A 21,846-nucleotide genomic window follows, 5' to 3' on the forward strand; every position below is an offset into this window, starting at 1 on the left:
TAGGCTGTGAATTGTGAGCTGACAGATGAAAGGGAAACAGCAGAGTTAAAATGCAGCAGGTGATCATCTTGATCTCATTTCCGAGAGCCTGGCTTGCCTTCCTCGCAAATTAAGCAGATGTCCAGTCAGATGAGAAAAGAAATGCTGGGATGCTGGCTGGGGGACAAGCAGTCTGGGTTTGCACCCTCCATTCCAGGCCCAAATGATCTTGGAGGATCATTTGCACCCTGTCACTGCTCATTTCCCCCCACTCAGCCCTGCATATCCTCCCAGCTGATGGGCACCTTGTGTTTCATCAGTTGGGTTTGGGTGGAGGGTGCAACCCCCTTTGTGGTTTTCTGCATTAGCAGAGCTGGATGTGACCACAAGATTGATACAATACCTGGGAGATCTCTTGCTTCTGTCAGTACTTCACTGTTTAATCTTAGATTTCAAGGTGAGAAGTTAATTCTTTGTGTAAAATAATTACAACAAACCAGCTTCGTTTAGCTTGTTGAGCCAACTTGACAAGATAGGAAATACATACAGCAAATTTTTGTCTCTGTTTTTCCTTCTTGGAACAACTTCAAGTTCTTTATTTCTAAATAATAATTAGTAGCAGGGCCATAGCTTTCATTGAGACACAATTTCCAGACACAAAAGGTAGATAAATTCTGGGAAATTTGGACCTTCAGTAACACTGTCCTGGTGGCTAAAATCCTTTAGCAGAGGGTATCAGGGACTGACAACTGAATATTGCTCTCTTCAGCCCAAAGCTTCCCTAGAAACACACTCACATAGGGAGCTCCTCTCTTGGAATGGTTTTCAAGTCTAGAGAAGCCATGTCTGACTGCTCATCAGAGCACAAATATCTTAATTCAAAGAGATATTTGCTGATCTGTTTAAATAAGTCAGCATATCACTTCCCTTTTTACAAGCATGTACACTTCAGTGTAAAACCATATACAAAACCTTAATTTTGTCGAGATGGCAATTTTCAGCAAACTTTATTGTATTATCAATGTTAACAATATCATCAGTTATTATTATTATCAATATAGCTAAATTACAAATGACCAAACAATGTGATGTCATGTACAGGCCAATGTTCTTTTTCTGATGAAGACTTAAGTGTTTCTAGGCTCTATTTGAGATGCAAGGATTCCTGCTAACTTCTTCAGTATATAAAGGATTAAATCAATGAATAATAGACATAGTGCCTTCAGTGAGGCCAAGGCTTTACACATATTTGGCAATTAAATTTAAATCACTGGCAGACTAAGTAAAATTTTCATTTTTTAACAAGCTTTCTTTCATTTATATAATGTATACTTTCATTGCAGTTTAATTATTACCATTTCAGAGCAAGTGTGTTACACTGATGATAGGTATTTTGAAGAAGAATAGTATTTAAAAATATTTATGTTAATGGAGTATTGATTTAAATGTCTCAGAATGTGTCTAGCATACTCTTCAATATTATAAAAACAATTTTTACAGGATTTGTGGATCATAATTTCTTCATATGTATTAATACTATTCCTTTAACCAATTAGTTAAGAAGGATACAGAAGGAAAATAATCAAACTTGCATATAAATGATGAATTGTTTGACTTTGTCCTTCCTCTCTTGAAAACAGTTCTTCTCTAGTCTACATTACAGTTCTCCATGAAGAGACTTACCCTTTTTAAAAGTCTTTTCTCTTTCCTTTCTTTTACTTTCTTTCCATAAGTATCCTAAAAGCACAGCTACCAAATATGGCCACATTTGTAGAATGTATTTTATATTTGAGCAGATCATCTAAGCAGCAAAGAATGGCAGACTGCTTTGCTAAGTCTGTTTCCACTCAATGATTCCAGCTTCTAGTTCTACAAAGCCTTCTGGGAATACATTTTCCTGGTCTGCATTCCAGTAGCTTTTTATTTCCTGTAGCTGTGTCAAAAGCAGTAATAGTAAGTCTAAAGAATGGAACAGGTTACTTTATAATATATGTACCATATGGCTTTGCAGCCTTCCTTCTTCATTTGTTTGGAAATGATTGCAGAGGATAATAGTGACTCTGTTCACTAATTGCTGTCCCGTGTGCCATATTCATGTATTTGAACAGGGCTGTCAGTGAAGAATTTGTTTTCTTTTCATATTGTCTTAGGTATTTTCTCTTAGATAGTATTATGATCAGAGGAAGTTAATTGCAATTTTTAGAGAAACAGCAACATCTTTTGGATCATCACAAACTCTGCTTTACTTACTGTTTATAGTCAAGTCTGCTTTTCTAGAAACATCACTTTTTGCACTCATCTATTTCTTGGCATCATGTGGCACTGGCATCTCCAAATTGACAGTAAGAAGATGATATTTTACAAAAGCTGTAAATTATCTTAATCAAAACTGCAACAGCATAGCTGCAGACCACAGTGGGATAACGTCCTTTATGATATGTTTCCAAGCACAATCTTTAGGGGCTCAGATATCATTTATTAGAAGAATTCCAATGTTAATCAATATGGTATTTCCCTAGAGTGTTGCTCGTGTTTGATTTAAAAGCTAAACAAATAATATGTTTTTTGCAAAGTAAATTATAAATTTTATCATACAGTTATAAAATCTTATTGTATCAATTTTTTTAAAAATCATTATTAGAAGACAGTAATTTGTGTTGATATTGAGAGGATCCCTTGATATTGAAGTTCTGCCTACATTTGAGCATTATTAATTGTTTTATTTATTAATTCTTTAATAAATTACAAGTTTACACAAGGTGTTCTACAACGTAATGAATGGTTTTAATGTTATATATTGCATAAACCTTCAGTGTTCTCTTTACTTGCAGTGATTTTTATTTCTGGTTCCTTTTTCCTATCATTATACAAATTGCACTGGGGGATTAGTTCTGGCAGAAAGTTTTGTGCAATTCTGAGCTTTTGGCTTCACCTGGCTGATTCATCTGAGCCACAGCTGGGACTGGGGGGAAAATCAGTGGGAAAAGAGTGCTTCAGCATTTTTCCAGTCTTGAATGGCAGGACAGTAGAAGGGACATCCACTCACAACTGTTAAAAACAACAGAAAGAAGCAAGAGAAGTAAAACAGACCATACTCAGAGGTTTTTTTCCAGTGGAGTATCAAACAGAACAATGAACAAGGTGAAAGGGATGGTGAAATAAAAGACTCTGAACAGCCAAAGAGTTGTCTGGAATAGTCTTGTACTTACTGATATATTTCGTTTATTAGTCAACAGTGCTGAAAGAAGAAATCAGGGATGTTGATGGAGAAGGGCAGAAAGGGCAAAGGAATCCTGACCAAATAATCTTGTCTTTTAACTTTAACAGACATTCTGGATAATATGGCACCAGGATGGACTCCTGAAACAAAAAGAAATGGGGCTTTTATAACCTGCCTTTAATTCTGGCACTTTTGAAAGAAACTCACAACCACTGAAGTGTAACAAGTATGTAGAAGAACAAGGATGCCTTGTGGGGCCAGCACACCATTAATCAGCCAGGGTGGGAAATGCAGGCGGTGGGTGGCTGCTGGGATGAGGTGCAGCACAGACTCCTGCCAGTGGGCTTTACTTGCAGCCGAGCAGAGATTTCCTTATGGGCAACTGCAAAATGGTAAAGCAAATTTTCCACTTAAACTTTCGGAAGACCTTAATCTTGTAAATCAAAGAAAAATCTTCTTATTCCAGCATAGGCCAGCCATGAGGCTGTGACAGTCGTGCTGGTTTGTCAGAGAGAACTCAAAGCTGTCTTATACTATAATACCACTAATTCTGTTTATATCTGTAGTGTTGCTAAAATGTGTCAAGTGTAAAACCAACATCTTGAAGCACTCAAAGTTAGATGGACAGCCAAAGCAAAAAAGGATTAGAAGGAAAGAAACCAGCTATTTAAATTTTCACTGTGATTTTTCACACTATCTATTTACAGTTTTCTGCTTTAAAATTAGTGATTCTGAATTAGATAATTTAAGAAACTTTTAGATGGTCTCACTCATAATTTATTTTTCTTCATTTTGAGGTTTAGTTCTCACTTCTCTGAAATTCCATGTGCCTGAAGACTTGAAATTAGTATGTTTTTTTTCCAATTTATTCTTGTTCACCACTGTACTTATTTCTCAAACTTCCTGTCCTTTCTTCCTTTTAAGAAGGACAGAAGGAGAAGAGAAATTCTTGCCTGGCAGATGAAGACTTGAAGAGGCAAATTATCCAAGGTCTAGTGGTGGCACAAATGAATCAAGTCATCAGATGAGAAGAACAGAAAACAGTAGCCAAAATATCAAATTAAGGGCCATAGGGAGCAGCTACAGAAGGATAAAGTGGGGTTTGCTGAGTTACATCAGCAACAATTGTTGTTCTTTGCACTCTGTAACAGAGAAGAGTGAGCTATAACGTACTTTTAATCCACAGCACTCTGGGGCACTGAATTTCACTAGTTAATAAATTTTTTGATTCTGATCTGATCCTAAAACCTTGTTTGATGCTCCTTGTGTCTTGTACTAGGAAAAACTGAGAATATAAATTTTTTACTCACTTTTTTCATGTAATTGTTAGTTTAATGAGTATTTAACTTAATTTTATTACTTATTTTAATCCTTCCCATTTTCCTCTTTTTGGGGTGTAGTTCTAATTAATTTATTGTATGGAGACAGTCCTGTGTCACCATCTTTGCTGTCCTCTATATCTTTGTCTGTTTATTCTGTGATGAGAAACTAGAACTGCATGCTAATCAATTCATGTGGAATTCTTGATTAACTGCTGTAATTATAATGTTTCTGTTTCACTCTCAATTCCTCTCCTAACACCTAAGATTGGAATTGCTTTTTCTGTGTAGCACTATGCACAGAACTGATTAGGAAAATAGGTACTGTCCTTTATGTTAACCCTTTCATTGCTATAAACCACCAGATTAAGGACTAGCATATTCCACATCCACTGATCCTACTAACTAACCTGTCTCTGCATGAGGTGTCATTCATCATCTGATGCCTTGTAGCCTCCACTGCTTGCAGTAATAGCCATGATGACCAAGTTGAAGATTCTGCTACTTGGTGAAGCCTGCTTCAACCCAATCCAGAATTTTGAATCAGAAGTGTCTAAAGTTGATCTTCTGGGTCTAGGTTTATCCTTTATCCTTATGTTCTTAAGAATCATCTTCACACAGAATCCAAAAGGCTGCAGGACATGTGGCCAGGACACCTGGCAGCACTTTTGTGAAGTCATCTGAGTTAAAAAGTGGGACCACAACTCAGTGGTGCTTGGTAGTTCTGCACAGAAGGCTTTTCTGGAGCATGTGGAATTTGAAGCAAAAGTTAGAGTGGGTCTTGGGAATGGCCAACTCCTTTAACTGCAATCTATCCTTAACTGAGGAAAAACCTCAAACTCCACTTGAATATAGAAACACTTGTTTCTAGACTCTCCTGCTAACTTCACTAAAAGCTTTACTTTGTCTCTGCCCTGAATGGACTTCAAAGGCTATTTCTGCCCTGAATGGATTTCAAAGGCTATGTCTATTTCCTGAAATTTTGCTTTGTCCAGAAAAGGATGCTTATTTTGAGGATATATTTTTTTCAAAGTGTTCTTTTGCTTTTTGTCACTACAAGAAGAAATCTGTGATTGTTCTGACTCCATCTGACTTTTTTTTTTTTTTTCATTATTAGTCCAAAGGAATTGCCACTATCTAGACAAGAGAGTTTGAGGAATAAATCCAGATGTTGGCATAACTTGAGGGCCTAAGTAAGAATAGACCATCACAATACAAAGTAAAAACCAGTTTATCCTTCTGCAGTTTGAATAAGTGAAAAAAAAAAACAAACCTAGGCTCAGATGGTAATTTCCAACAGGTCTTATAAAATCCATTTTGAGAAAAATGAGAGGGTAACTGAAGGTAAGGGAGAAGTATTGCTCATCTCATCAATGTGTAATGTACTATTTTATAATACTCACACAAATAAATAATAGTATCTCTTGATACCTGATGCAAGTAAAGAGATCCAGTGTTTACCACACTGCCTGGACAATTGTAATGGAGTAGTTGTACATAAACAAGTCCCTGGCTCCAGGTGGGATCCTTTCCGTTAATATGTTTAGCCTAACTTATTCCTAACAGGGAAATGAGGATTCCCTTGGGTAAGCTGTAGACAGCCTGCTGTTACTTTCTGCCAGCCATTATTCTCACAGCTTACTCTACCCACAACAAAAGACATTTGGGAGCTTGAGCTGAAGGGGAAAGAGAACGTTTGCAACAGAATATGTATCCCATTACTGAAAGGGTTCAGGCTGATCCAGGGTACAGCAGCCCTGACCTGCTGCTGTCTGGGCCCCCACTTAGCTATGCTGAATAAGAGCTCGGCAGGGCTGAGCTTGAAGCCCAGCTTCTGGACAGTAAGCATAATTATCTCAGTTTAAAGAGTGTTTGCAAAAGGGAAGACCAGTGCTCAATACGGACCTAGTCTGGCAATTAGACATTCGACATATGGCATCTCTATTTTCAGTTGTCAGGGTATGTCTGAATTGTATTTTCTGTGTCATTTTGTGGTAGGAAAGAGAGCATATTCATAGCCCAAGTATCCATGTCTTCTTATCCACTCACATACAGAACCTCTGACTAAGATTCCATGTGTAAATTTATAATTTCAATCAGGTCATTTCAGTTGAAGGGCCCATGTGCACTTGTGCATAGCTGTGCTAGACATATTTCAACAGATTGTTTCTTAAGCATCTCTAGTATGAGTATATTTTGCAGAATCCACAGTTGAGTAGATATCCTATGGGTTTTAAAATACTAATTCAACATGTTATTTTTTAATGCAGAATTTCACAGCTTTTTATTTTCATATGTTGCTCTTCCCCTTGTATGCTGATCTCAGTTTTGTTTTGGTGTGGTTTGGGTTTTTTTTTTTTGTTTTGTTTTTTTTTTTTGTGGTTGATGAAGTATTTTGTCCTAAGGTTCAAGATAAAATGGAGACAATGTCTGTGGTTTGATAGGGTAGCTCATTGGAATTAATGTGGTAGAATACAGTGTTTCCATTTGCAGCAAAAATGGTAAAGAGCTACTTTTCAAAAAAAGAGGCTTGTATTTAAATGCCATTTTATTTTCTGCAGAAGGACAGACTGGAACTTGTCAGCTTTACTAGCACTGGAGTGGAGAGCAGAGGGAGGCTGCAGGTGCCCACGGTGCTGGGAGCTCCTGCGCGGGTGGCAGCGCGTGCCAGCCCAGCAGCGCTCCCTCCAGCGTGGCCCTGCAGCCTGGCACTGCAGAAAGTGCAGCTCCCAGCCTCGCCCGGAGCCACCCCCATGGACAGAATGTCTTCTGGGAGCTCCTGCCAGCTGGCAGAGGCTGCAGCAGCACACAGGTTGTGCTAGTGTGTCCAAAACTGGGAAGAACAGAAAAGCAGGGAGCACAGCCAGCTCCCTGATGGTCTCCTCTTTCTGCTTCAGTGGAGCAGATAATGTAACACTCAGTGCTTGTGTCAGACACAGTCTGGAAGGATGGCTCCCGATGCTGCTGCGGTTTCATTGCTGTCCCTCTCAATAACAGCAGACAGAGACCATGATCCCAAGAGAGGCAGAGTGCCATGAAGTGCCATGGAGGAGCTGATAAGCCCCATCTAAGTTTTCACATGAAAGTATGAGTTAGCTGTTGGCTTCACAGGAAATCAAGTTTTGTAACTACATCACTTTCAGCTAAAGGTAACATACCAAAAACCTGTCAGACCTACTGGTCAGACCTACTGGTCAGACGTCAAATGCCAGAGGTCTTGTTTAAAACAGGAGTTCAAATGAATTCAGGGGGATTCTAACTGCTCTTCAACCAAAATTTAATAACTAAATACCAGACAGATAGCATATCATACTTCCTTATAGTTCAGAAGCAAAGGGAGTTCAGGCTAAAATTCATTTGCAGACATCTGTAAAACACATTGCTGTGGAATGACAATAGAGGTGATCCATAACTTAAAGTGGGCACTTGTTCTTTATTATGAGATACAGATACAGTGACACAAAGCATTTCTTTTCAAGTAAATTGTGCTCAGTAGAGGCTACAAACACAATATAACTTCATGCCAGACATTGATTTTCTGTTGCTGGTGAACATCTGTTTGATGTACACAGACATCTTGTGATTAGGCTCTGCTCGGTAGCTAGACCAGCAAATGACAGGGGTGGAGCAGGGGAGGATGAACAGGCTTTCTTTCTGCAAGCAATAAACAAACCATAAATGTGTGGAAAGGGTGGAAATAAAGATTCAGCATTCAACAGGTATTTGCTTTCAGCACGATTTTTCTTTGGCGCTGGCTTTACTTTTTATTGACAGTCATCTATAACCCAGTGTTTTTCCTGGCAGAAAGAAAGTTTCATCTGCTGAATTTAAAGACTTAATGAATAAGGACACAACATGTACATTAATTTATTTTATGCATGAATGACAAATAAACTGACTTACTAAATTAATTATCCAAAGCAGTACAGAATAAAAATGTCATAAGCTATTGTTCTTAAGAAATGTTACATCTCACCAGGACTTAAAATCCTCTAATTCTTGTGGGTTGTAATTTCCAGTTTCAGAAATTTCTCCGTCAGCTCTGTACGTCATTGCAATAAAATCCAGCTGGGGCCAGATGTGACCATGATCCTGGTTTCTGTTCCTGAGTGACAGTATCAGTGCTGCTGAACAAACTGGACACAGCTCCATTCTGCACATCCAAACCAATGCATCCCAGCAGCTACAGTGGCCAAATGAAGTGTCTGCTCTGGCCTGCTAGCCAATTCATACATCTCATATTTGCAAAGATATATTAACTAGATTTTCCCTTTGAGCTTGTTTACTATGTATTTTGGAAAGAGGACACCAAATCTCCAGTTAAGGCACAGGTTAGAAAATTAGGAAGTGGGGGTTCAGTTCAGAGGTCTGTTAAAGATTCCTAACCACAGCTTGTAGGTTTATCACCCTTCTCAGTCATATAACTGAGAAACTCTTTTGCTAACCTCATTTCTGCCTGGGGCTTTTTTGCCAATTGAGAGGATGTTATATTCTACAAAGCCAAAAGGGAGCTTTTCCTTTACAACTTGCAAGCCTATCTGTCATGCCAGATTAAAAAAAAAAAAGCTGAAAGAGCTCCCTAAATTAATTCCTGTAAGAAAAAACATTTTATTTTTAGATGTTCTCTTAGCACCTACATGAAGAAGTAGGGAATATCATCCTGTGCTAATGACTGGCCTTTTCTTTATTCTCAGTATTTGCTGTTCCTCTACTCTCAATGTGAAAGTTTACCATATGGCTGAAAGAATCCAAAAGATATTGAATATATGTTCCTTTCATTGCTGTAGAATGCCTATGTAATGGATTGCTTGTGGTGGAATTCTGATATTTCTCCAAGTTATTATGATTTGAATGCTTTTCCCAAATATCTGATCAAAATCTTCCTTTCTGCACATTGAAACCCAATAGGTGCTAGCTACACATTGGGCCATTTCTGGTAAAAGTGTTTAACACAACAAGCAGGAACTGATATCTTAGTAAATAGCATTAATTTAGGAAGTACCTATTGCCTTCCTAAGTCATTAAATTCTATGGGTTTGTTTTGTTTTGTTTTTTGGGTTTTTTTTTTTGTTTGTTTGTTTGTTTGGTTTTTTGGTTTTTTTTTTCCATTTCTGGTAAATAGACATACCTCTCTCAAAAGAGGTAATAAACATCCAGCCTAGGACTACATACTTTTGGCATTTTGATGTCACCTCTTGCACAATATATGGTTAAACCCACCATTCCAATATCATAGATTTCCTGCTTGTAGAAATCAAGGAAATTTTGTTCTATCCAATGAAATAAAATGATAAATAAAATATACTTTACTGTATATCAATTACTTGATCATTTCCAAAAGACTAGGAGGATACAGGTGATGTTTTTTTCCTCCATCTGGGGTCAATGCAGAGTCTCAAAGAATGTTCATTGTCCTGTAAAAAACATAGCAAGTGCCTTTAAAATACACAGCCATTCTGGTAGGAATTTATGGAATATCTTTGTATTATTCCACAGATGAATGTCTGGAATATGACAGAATGAAAAATGTCAGAACTTTATACACGGTGCCCAGAAAATAACTTCAAACAACTTGTTAGAGCATAGTGCTGTGTATTTTGAAGTCTTAGATTTAGTATTAAAAATGCATAACCCATGTAGTAGGAGTCTAAAAAGATCCCATAAGAACATGCAGTGTGTTTTAAATAGATTGTTCATAGTTGATGAAATTGCAAACCAACCAGTGAGTATATATGATGATTATATCCAGCTATTTAGTCTTGAATTTTTCAAACTTTTGACTTTAACTGTTGCTACTGTTGCTGCACTTTTTCAAGGACAATGAAGAAATTATGCACATTCAAGCAAATAAAAATTGCCCTGAATGTTATTTCTAACAGATTTCATACTTAGCAAAACGTGATTACTAAAGATTTACAGAGCATTTCTTTTTGTTTTAAAGGCCTAATCCAAAACCTATTTAAAGTTGATGTGAATGTTTTTATTGAATTCCATGTGCTCATAACAGTGTTGTAAGTGCAAAAGAATTGCTTTCAACTGGAAGGAGACTTATTAAATACATATATATATATTAACTTCCATCTAGAAATATATATCAGTACTTTTTTCTAGGAAAAGCAGATGTATTTAGTAGACTATGTCATAGCATTCTAACCAATTTTTCCTCACTAATGCTTAATATTTAGGAAATACAACATTATCTTTTCTTCAGAATAGTAAAATATAATGGATCCAATAGAGATGTTACTACAGGTAGAACATAGATTCACTTCTCTGAAATTAGATTGTCAGTTTGCTCATAAGGAACACATTCAGTAGTATCAATATTTTGTCCTTGAGAAATTCCTGCCCCTACTGCAATATAAGTGAACATGAACTTTGGGTGTGAATGTGTGAGTGGGCATCCTTGTGAAAGGGATTGACACTGCCTGTTAGATGCCTGTTCAGTTATTCTGAATACCCTTCTGATGAGTCTCTTTCTTCCCCAGTGACACAGGAGGTCAACATAACACTGAACTTGATACCTGTGTTTCATTCATGACTTGCAGGGGGAAAAACCAAAGAGTCATATGAGTTATGGCAAGGCAAGTATTGTATTATATGCTAAGATCACCCTCTGAATTTAGCTGGGCAAGGTTTTACCTGGTTAACATATTAATACAATTTTTATTATATATATTTTTTTGCCTGACACTATCAAACATAAAAATGATGACCCACTGACTAAGTTAGCTAGCACCAAGTTTTAGACTAATTCAGAAAAGTTAACTATCTGTGATATATTAAATTAATAAACTGTACATCTGAACATCACAGTGTTTCATGGCCTGGAGTTCAGATACCACAAATGGTGGAATCTAGGTGATATTCCACCTGGAATTCCTGTTTACAATCTCTATAAAAAGTGTTGGTTATTGTATGATTACTTGGATTGTATGAATACTTGAAGTGATATCTGGTTTTATCCTGGGTTTAAATTAAATTAGATTTCATATATAGAAAATATTTACTTCACTGTGTCCAGAAAATTGTTTGTTCTTAAGGGTGAAAATTGAGTGCTGATATACACCACTACACCCTTCCTCAAACTGTGCTGAAATCAGTGGAAGAAAATACTGTTGGAAAGCAACAGCAATTGTAAAAGCCAATGTGTATTCCACATGGAACTGTGCTGTTCCTGCCTTGCACACTGGAATAAGGAACCATGGAGCCTGTGTGGCATTTGCAGTGCACACACTGACTCTCAGAGTCCTTTGGCAGTGTCAGTCTCACAGGGCCAGGGTATACTCTGCATTTCTACATGCTGTACTGCTAACCAAATATCACAAGAGAAAGTATCTCATTTCAGGAACAAGGGAAAGACAGTGTAGGCTTGACCTACCAAAAATAAAAAAAACCAAACAGGTCTGAGACTGAACTTCTATACATTTGAATTAAAAATTTATGTATGAAAATTTCATCACCCCAGTCTCACAGAACTAACAGAGCATTGAACAACTGGAGCACAGGTAGACAAAAGGAATCAGAAATTTGTGGCTTATACTGATGTTGCTGAGGTGACTGGGAGTGCCACCACTGCTGGGGCTGAGATTGGTTGCTGCAGTAAGAGAGAAGCATCTTTTGTGCTGCAAAGAGTTTTTGACTTCTTAGTGCCAAGCCAAATAAACAGATGTGGCAGTAGCTAATGGCAGGTATGCTGCTCTCTGCTAGGGCACAGGCAAGCCTGTCACTGCTAATTGTCCATTTTCATCCAAATATGTTGCAGGCATTCAGCCTGGCTAAACATGATGAAAGTAATGCTGGGTTTGCACTTGGAGAAGGAAACAGTTCCCTACAAAGATTGCAAGGAAAGAAAATAGCGACTCCATGGGAACAGGGGTCATGCGACTTTGCTGGAAAGAAGATCCTCTGTTACTTTGAGCTATGTTCAAATACGCATTTAGCTTTTTGAAGATGCTACCCAATCCCATAAAAATGTATGTGCAGCCTTTTCTGCTTCTCAAATTTACTTTGTGTTATGGGTTGTTTCCTCACAGTGTACCTAGTCTGTAGAAAACACTTTTGACATTACAGGGAATGAGACCTACAATTAAATATACACAGTGTTTTCCATTATAATTTCCTATTACCAGTACAGATAATGCTGAGATCAACAAAGCTCTGAGTGGTACAGTTTCTGGGAATGATGTTAAGTATTTAAGTGACGCTATTGGTGATTAAAATTTATCCCTTTTCTTAGTTCAGTTTCTTATTTGATACATCAAGGTAATGAAAATTTAATAAAAGTGCAATAGTTACTTATATATTAATCCACTGGCAGGAACTGTGAGGTGCCTCATGGAAAAAATGTACTCAGCAACTGTGGAAACTAAAGCTTCTTTTTTTTGCTGATGGCTGCAAAACTGAATCAACTAATTGACTCCATCTATATTTTTACAGTTGGCTTCTAACACATTCTGAAGTTGTTTTTGAATTTCAGTTTCATGCTTCAAGAACACACTGCCTTTGAAAATGATCTGATCACCATTATGCTATAAGTAATAATCAATTTATGGTAGGATAGAAACATAAACAGCATCCAAATATACTCTACAGAAATATGAGTGTCCTTTAACCTGGACAGTTTCTCTGCTTGGTACTGAGAAATAACACAACAAAAAGAAACTGAAAACACTTGGTATTTTTCATGCCTTTAGGTATAAAGATGAAGTAAACAAAAACTATTCATGTGTAAAACCAGTGTGAAACTGGGAGATTTAACATCTATGAATTAATATCTTTGAAATCAGGGTGGGTTTTTAAACTCTTTCATTTGAAGTATTTTTGGTTCAAAACAACGGAAAACAAATTTAACAGCATGCCAGATTTTAATTTTTTTCAGAGCATTAAAATGACTCCTCAGAGATTCCAGGAAATTATTTATTCACAATAAATTAGAGCTGCTGAAACTGCCAGCCAGACTGTCTGCAGCAAAACGTACAAATGTTTTATTGTCTAGCATCATTGGAGTCTGCCAATAAAATTGGGCTTCATTCTACAGTCAGTGAAATATTGTACTCCCTCTCTATAGGGTGGTTTATTCAGTATCCACTCACATGGTGTGTTTATGCATGTGTGTGCATATGCACTGAAAAATGTGTGCTCTAAAGAGGAAAATCAAAACAGACATAGCTGAAGACAGAGTACAAGTACCTCATATTAACTTATTTTCATTCTGAAACTTGTTCAGACACCCAGCAGTATATATTGTCCTCAAGCACTTATGATTCATAGTGGGCTAGTGAGCTGTACAAATGAACTGTTGTTGAAGACTTTTAAGTGTCATTGGATTTTTGCCTCTTCATTCAAATAATGAAAAATTTATTTTTGAAATCTTGGGGAGGTCACAGATGAACAAAGAGAGACACCCGCAGTACGTCCCCAAATATGCTTTGAACAGAAGGACAAACCTTATCTATATGGTATTTGTTTCAATATTTATCTTGAAATATTACTTAAAAATTGAAAGATCTCTGCTCAGTCTTTAAAATAAAAAAGATTGAAAAGGAGTGGAAATTATAAGAGGAGTAACTTACAGGGACACAGATAAAGATCCATGGGATGTGCCTGGCATTAGGTGAGGAAGTGTGGTATTGACATGTCCTCTGAACAGAGAGAGGCTTTGCTTTCTCAGGATTTCTCCTGAGAGAAGCTGTGAGAGAAGCAGAGAAAAAAGAATCTAAACAATTCTTACCTCATTTGCTGTTCCTGTGTTCGTGCCATGTGGAATCTGTTATTGTGGAGATTGTTTACACGAGGTGATTTCTTAATGGGACACTGGTGATGGTGTTTTGGATTCATTGACCAATTGGATCCACAGCTGTGCTGGGACTCTCAAGAGAGAGTCAGGGTTTTTCCAGTTAGTTAGTGATAGTTCTTGTTAGTGTAATATAGTGTAATATAAGTAGAGTATAATATAGTTTAATAAAGTAATTAATTAGCCTTCTGATCTCATGGAGTTCGGCGCATCATCATTCCCATGTCGGGGATTGCACCACCAATAAGGAAGCAGACCAAAAACATCTCACCACACATTACAGATTTGTAAGGGTTATTGAGGCTCCTTCTAAAATGCCCCTTGTAATGAACTGGAATCTTTTGACTGGTTGCATCAAAGTAAGCTTTGGATGAGGCATCCATACCATCCCACAGGGGGAATCCACACAAAACCTGAGCATGGAGGGAAAAGGTCCAGTGCTGTGGCTTCTACCATAGAGCAGCTTCTGAGGAATGGCTTTCCTTTGGACATTCGTTTTTACCACAGTCTTCTCTGAACTCTTGGTAGCTTTTTATCTTAAACATTAAATTAAAGCAGTGTACTAATTTCACTTTTTAATCCTAACAGTAAAAATAGGTGCATCTGCAAGGCTGAGTTACAAATTTACCATCTTTGTTAGTGAAGTTCCCTTTGCATCTCCCCAGTTTGTGCAGAGACAAATAAGTCATCAGCAATGCACTCACAGCACAGAAAGAATAGCAATATCTGTGGGTTTTTTGTTTGCTTGTTTGTTGTTTTTTTGTGTTTCGTTTTGTTTTTTCTTTTTTTTTTTTAATTTAAGCTTATTACTTTGATAAAATGGATTAAGTAGAGGAGCAAACAAAGGGGGAAGGGAGCCCATGGAATTTTTAAATGTGTTTTAAGGGAGTGTTCTGATCCTATTTCAACACTCATTCAATCAACTCTCATGTCTCACACATACCTGTAGTTGATGTTGCTTTGCTGCAGTGTTGTTACAGAATCCTATAAATCCCAGCTGTGAACTTGATAAAGGAAAAGGAGTCTAAATTCTTCTACAATTCGGACTGCCCACAGAGTTCTCCCTGAAGGGAATTGCATAACAAACAGAATATATCATAATGTAATACTTCCTAGGGCACTTGTATTTCCACCTACAAGTTTGGAGAAATTTGAATCTAGGGAAGTTTATTTAATTTCCCATTTCAGTGGAGAAAGGATCCTGAAGGGGCTTTGTGAAACCTGGATAGGCTGAGGGAATCAATTCCAGAGAAGTAGGTTTTTTCTTGCCCTCCTGCAATGGGAGGCTGCTATACAACTATGAAGAGGAGAGGAAGAGAATGAATAACAGGCCACCCAAATTCCTGTAGTCCTCACTCAGTTAAAACCTACTTGTCTTAATTCTTTACAGTTCAGCTTTGGAAGACTTTAGCTTTAAGAAAAATATATTTTTTTGTTTTCAGCGAACAAATTGATCGATGTTAGGATTGTATTTAACAAATAATATGATGGAAATTAGAGATCTCTATAGATCTATGCTGGCCTGCTCATGATGGGAAATGCCATTAATAATGTACAGTAATGTACTTTCGTAATTTTTTCAAATATATACTACTTGTTCTATGAAGTAGCAAAAAATGTAGAATTTGATTCTCATTTGGTTGACTGTTACCATATCCCTGCTAAAAAAAATACAGTATAAAAAGAATTCTAGATTTCTTTTTGGACATCTTTGTAGTTTCATTATGATTAAATTTTATACTAGCTGTTTTGAAAAGAAAGAGTCTCCAATACTTAAGGAATCATTAGTCAATTTCTGCTGCTGTTGACAAAAAATGCTCAGTCAAAAGGTCCTTGGGCTTTTCTAATAATGTGAGACTGTTTCACATCTTAAATTGATTCAGAGATTGTTTATGTATTTCATTTCTGCAAAGGGATAGGAGGATTTTAGTCTGATGTCTTTTGCTTGAAACTGATGAAAATTGCTCTGTGGATCAGCTGCAGCCTGCTAGTTCTTTCTAGGCCCAAAATCTGTGTCAGGGCAAAACTCCAATGTACGTCTTCTAAAGAGTTTCCTTGGGGTACCAAGAACTTGGAATTAAAAAATACTTTTTATATTCTTCCAGTCTTTCTATTTTTCTTTTATTTTTTCTGAGGAGTTTGTCTTTTCAAGGCTTCCTATCTAATCCTGACCTTTGGGACTGGAATTCAAATGTGAATGGGAGCTAGTAAAAACAGCAAAAATACTAACTCTTGATGAAATACTGTCATTAAAAGCAAACCTACGTTCCAAAAAACCCTATGTACAGTAAAAAGGATGCCAGTTTGCACATCTAGGGTGTACCTTTTTCATCATTAGTGTCGTGGTTAGCACTGTAGGAGGCATCTTTACATACAGGGTGTTTTTTATAACTTTCAGAATTCATTCCCTGTCTCTATATGAATAGCCCTATTTACTGCTCCAGGAGTGGGGAGAGCAGGGTGTGAGGTGGGGAAGAGAGGGCACATTTCAGGGCTGAGCAGCAAACACTCAGCCTGGCATTCAGAGCTTCTCTCTGGGGCAGGTTTCATGTGGCTATTTTGGTTTGCTTTACAGGTAGTGGGTACTACAAATTTAGCCCATCTCCAATGGCTGCCACTCGAAAGTGAGAATAGCTGCCTTTGGGTAGCCCAGTGAAGGAAAATATCCATTTTTGTGCTAACAGACAGGCAGTGTGTGTCTCTCCACTAACAGACAGCACATTCTGCCAAAGTTACAACTGATAGCATTGATTGTATTTGTCTTGCTCTTTCTAGTTGGAATTCCTATAAAACCTTGAATATAGCCTGTTTAAAACTATTTTTCTTTCTTTTAAGAAAAAAAAAAAAACCACCATCCAAACAAAACCCACACATCCTTTCTACTGCTTTGTAGGAAGGAAAAGGAAATCTGATTGCAGGAATTCTGACAATTTAATTTTCCAATTGATGAAGCTTATATATAGCATTGTAGCCTGATATATAATCAATTTCACATATCTGAAGTACTGGAAACTTGTGAAAATTATAAAAATAGAGAGATAAATAGGTTCCTTTAAGCAAAGACCATCATAATCTTTCTGGTTAGTTTTACCTCTAAGAATGTGTCATTTAGATTTTAGCTGCTAATCAGGAAGGTATATCACAGAATTATTTGGGTTTTTTTTTAAATACCCCCTGATGTTTATTTTCCCTGAAAAGAGTAGACTACAGTGAACCTTCTATTTATATTTCATCAGTTTCTGGACCTCTGTTTGTTCTAATAAAAAGCATAGTGCTGCCAAGTCAAACAGCAATGTGGTGAAACAGAGTTCCAGCAAACAAGAAAAAACAACTTCCACACGTACAAATAAAGGGACTGAATGGGACTAATGATAACCCAAATACCAAGGTGTTTCTCCTGGATTTTGCAAAATCACAAGCCATCAACAGTTCAAGCTCTGTACTAAAAGAGAGACTTGCAGAAAAACTGAAAGGGAACTTCCAGGTGTGACAATGATGGAGAGTTCTTGAGGACTTCTTGTGGTAAAGCAAGACCAAAATTGCCAAAAGAGCAATTATTCCAGTAATTCTAAAGTCCTTTGTATTATCCAATACTGTAGTTATTAAGTCCAATTCTAAAAAAATGGGAAAAAAATTTAAAAACAGTATTCCAGCAACATTCTTTGCCTCTCACACCTCTGCCACTGTTTCCAGCCTTTTCAGTAGGACTTTCCCCAGGAGAGCTGCCCACGGGCTCGTCCTTCCTGGTGCCAGTGAGCTCTGTTCTCTGCCATATGGGTGCCGTGTCTCTGGAAAACAATCTTCCCCTGCAGGAAACTGCACTAGCCTTTGTGAGGGAGGCATGGCCGACCCACTTTCTTTGGAAAGCACCTCCAAGCACAGCACAAGTCCTGTGAGCACATTCCAGAGCCCCCTTGCTCTCTGTTCATCCCAGAAGCCCTTCCCTGGCAGCCTCCCCTCGGTGCCTCACCCCAGCTGGTCCCTGGCAGGGCCTCCTGGCAGTGCTGCTGCCCAGCCTGATGATGTGTAGGCACTGCCAGGAATGGGCAAAGAAACCTGGAGTGTGACTTTTTCAGCTTTTGCACGGCCAGGAAAATAGGCTGGGAGCTTGATAGATTTTTTTTTTTTTCAGTAATTCTAGATTATGGTGGGAAGAACTTGAGGACAACAAAACTAAATATAATTATTGTACAGGTATTTAGCAACAGTAGCATAAGCACCACTGATGGCATTGTTGGTATCCTCACAGCAGCAAAAACAGCTGCTGAGGACTTGCAGTGTAGGCCTGGCAACATTCTAACCTGAATTGTCAGGCCTGAGGTAGGGCATCATGTCCCATGATCCCACATTTACTGAAAAGTATAAAGATGTATTCTTTGCATAGCAATGGGCACCAAGGAACATCTCTGACCTAGTGGTTTTCCCTAAAAGAATTTTAAAAAATCCTCTGCATGTATGCAGCGAGTGATGAGGAAATGAAGGATGGAAAGAGTAAGTTCTGAAACTTTTGCTTTCCTTCAGAAAGCCCTCTCAAAGGTTACAGTCCACTTTGGCTCCAGTATTTCAGTGGAATGCATATAAACAGTTATGTTGTAAAACCAGGATGGCCTTGAAAAATGTTCTCCACACATCACATCTGAAATTAACCCCAGTTCCTCTTGAACACACACGGTAAAGGCTTCTCATCTTAGTCACATGAACCATTTCCCATTGTCTCTGTAAATATTTCTTGACTTACATACCAACTTCACTTTTTCGTAAGAAAAAAGGGAATTGTTCTGTTAATGGCATTGACTGGAAAACCAAAAATGTAGACTTTTTTTCCAAGAGCAGAATTGAAATTCAAGATGGAAATGCAATTTGACCTGCAAGTATCTGTTCCCTGGCAGTAAGCTGGATTTTTTAATAGGAGAAAAGCAGGGGAACACTTCTTCATTATGGTACAAAGAAAGGAAGTGAAGTAAGCACTGAAGCAAGTTTCCCCTAGAAAGAGCTATTTCAATATCAACTTTGAATAAAATCACGGCAACTTTCTCCTGCCTGGATGAGTTAGGTCAGAGGCCTAACTCATGTATGAAATATTGGTCTCTGACTAGGCAGCCATTATTTAGCTTGTTTCAAGCATGTATATTGCCCCCTTGCTGGTACTTTTGCATATCAAATGACCTGGTTAATTCCCTCAGATTTGCTCTCAAAAAGCAGTTCAAATTTGAACTCAATTATCCTTCAACTTCTCCTAAAGACAGTTCAATAAGCATAATATTCCCTATAACATGCTGGAGGCAGAGAGTGCAAAAGTTCTCTGAATCTGAGAAGCAAAATACTTCTCAATATAACAACTGCCATATGAAAATCAGTTGGGATTATTTTTTTTTTGGGTTTTTTTTTTTTTTCCATTTTTTTTAACTATGTAAAGAAAATAATCCCCTATAACGTGAACTGGTGACACATTCTTGCTTAAGAATTCTGAATATTTACCAAATAACCTGGGAGGCTTCTGCAGCTGTCTTCACAGAACTGAGAGCCCTCGTGTCCCTTCATAACATTGTATTTGGATGTTTGGAGTATGGGAGATCTGCAAATCCAACTTTTTTATGTTCTGAGTTCACTGTGTTGTCAGTGCAAAGACAGCATCCATAACATCCCATTCGGAATGTTTTCTAGTGATTTTGATCTTGTTCTAACAAATCAGCTGGAGTGGCTGTGATATGCTTCCTGAAATGAGGTCACTAAAGGACATTTCAAAGGCCTGGACCCACGTATGCCTTATGAGTGCTCTCCATACCCAACACCACATCCCCACAGCAGCTTCTGTTAACTTGCTCTTTGAAACCACTGCCCCAAAGCACTGTGACACTGCTTGGAGACCCCTGAGCTCTGTGGGCTGAGTAGCCCATCCCTGTAAAAAACTGAGAGAGAAGTTGTGGCATGAGGTGAAAGACAAATGATAAATGCTTCACGGGGGTCTCCTGAGCCGTGGGTCTAGGTTGCCTTTTGCTGCCACTGCCCAGTTTTGCCAGTGCTTCCATGATAGACTCTGTCTTCACTTTTAAAGTGCTCACAGGCTCCTTGTGGATGGGATCGAATGACTGCCCTGTTCCCTTCACCTGTGAAATTTCAGAGATGACTTGAAAAGGGCCATTGTTTCCCAGGAATGCCAGGCCTAGTCCAGGAAAGAAAGTCTTCATTTCAGCAGGAATTTGGAGTCTGCTTGAGAAGGCCTTGCAGTTAGTAGGTGAAAGCTATGGCACATTCATTAAACCTCTGAGCGTTTATGGTGCCTGGGCCTCGCCCTTTCTGGGCTCTTTTGCTTCCCCTGCTGAGTGGGTGGGAAGGGAAGGGGAAGGGGAAGGGGAAGGGGAAGGGGAAGGGGAAGGGGAAGGAGAAGGAGAAGGGGAAGGGGAAGGGGAAGGGGAAGGGGAAGTGGAAGGGGAAGGGGAAGGGGAAGGGGAAGGGGAAGGGGAAGGAGAAGGAGAAGGAGAAGGAGAAGGAGAAGGAGAAGGAGAAGGAGAAGGAGAAGGAGAAGGAGAAGGAGAAGGAGAAGGAGAAGGAGAAGGAGAAAAGGAGAAGGAGAAGGAGAAGGAGAAGGAGAAGGAGAAGGAGAAGGAGAAGGAGAAGGAGAAGGAGAAGGAGAAGGAGAAGGAGAAGGAGAAGGAGAAGGAGAAGGAGAAGGAGAAGGAGAAGGAGAAGGAGAAGGAGAAGAGAAGGAGAAGGAAGGGTTCAGCACTGGGTTTGAGCTGGGATCAGCCTCACACACAGGGCTCTCTGTTCTCGCCTCTGTCCTAAGCATTTGGAGCACTCGTGTGCTTTCATGGGAGTAAGGCTGTGCTTAGTGAGCATTTTGAAAAACATTTCCAGTAGATTATTCTTTATTTGAGTACAAGGAACAAATAAAGTGAATGTGTTCAGGTTCAGACAGATGATGCCAGCTTCAACAAATTCAGTCACTTCTAGGGTGAAAACTGGGAATAGGAGCTATGAGAATACTTCGGTGTTTTTAAAACCATTTGAAACATGAGCACACAAGCAACAAAATATACTGGGACGAGCCCACAATTTTGCTATCTAAATTTAATATATTTTTATTAAATTTCTGGGCTATTTTGTGCAGGATGAGTTGAGAACGTTGCCAGGATGGACTGACAATGCTGATAATCCTTATTAGGAGTATTTGAGTTACCGTCATGAAATCTTTAATGCATTGCCCAATAGATGCAGAACACAAATGTGAAACACAAAGTGATAATGAATAATATTATTAAATTTGTAACCAGATGGGTAAGGGGAAGATGGGAAAAGTCTTCAAAGGGTTTTTCAACCTGTTTTTCAAAGGAAGGAAGAATCTGACCTGAATATGAACTAATGATAATAAGTACTGTGCTTAGTGAGCTGAAGCACTGGAAAATTTATTTTTTGTACAAATGCATTTTTTCTGTTTTGTTTTCAGACCTCATTTAATCTCCAAATGGTAACACTATTGACATTAAATACTCAGATTATAATAAACTGTGACTGTTTTCTGAAAGTATGGT

Source organism: Lonchura striata, chromosome 8 (genome assembly GCF_050655825.1).
Source record: "Lonchura striata isolate lonStrDom1 chromosome 8, ASM5065582v1, whole genome shotgun sequence".
NCBI classification, from domain to species: domain Eukaryota; kingdom Metazoa; phylum Chordata; class Aves; order Passeriformes; family Estrildidae; genus Lonchura; species Lonchura striata.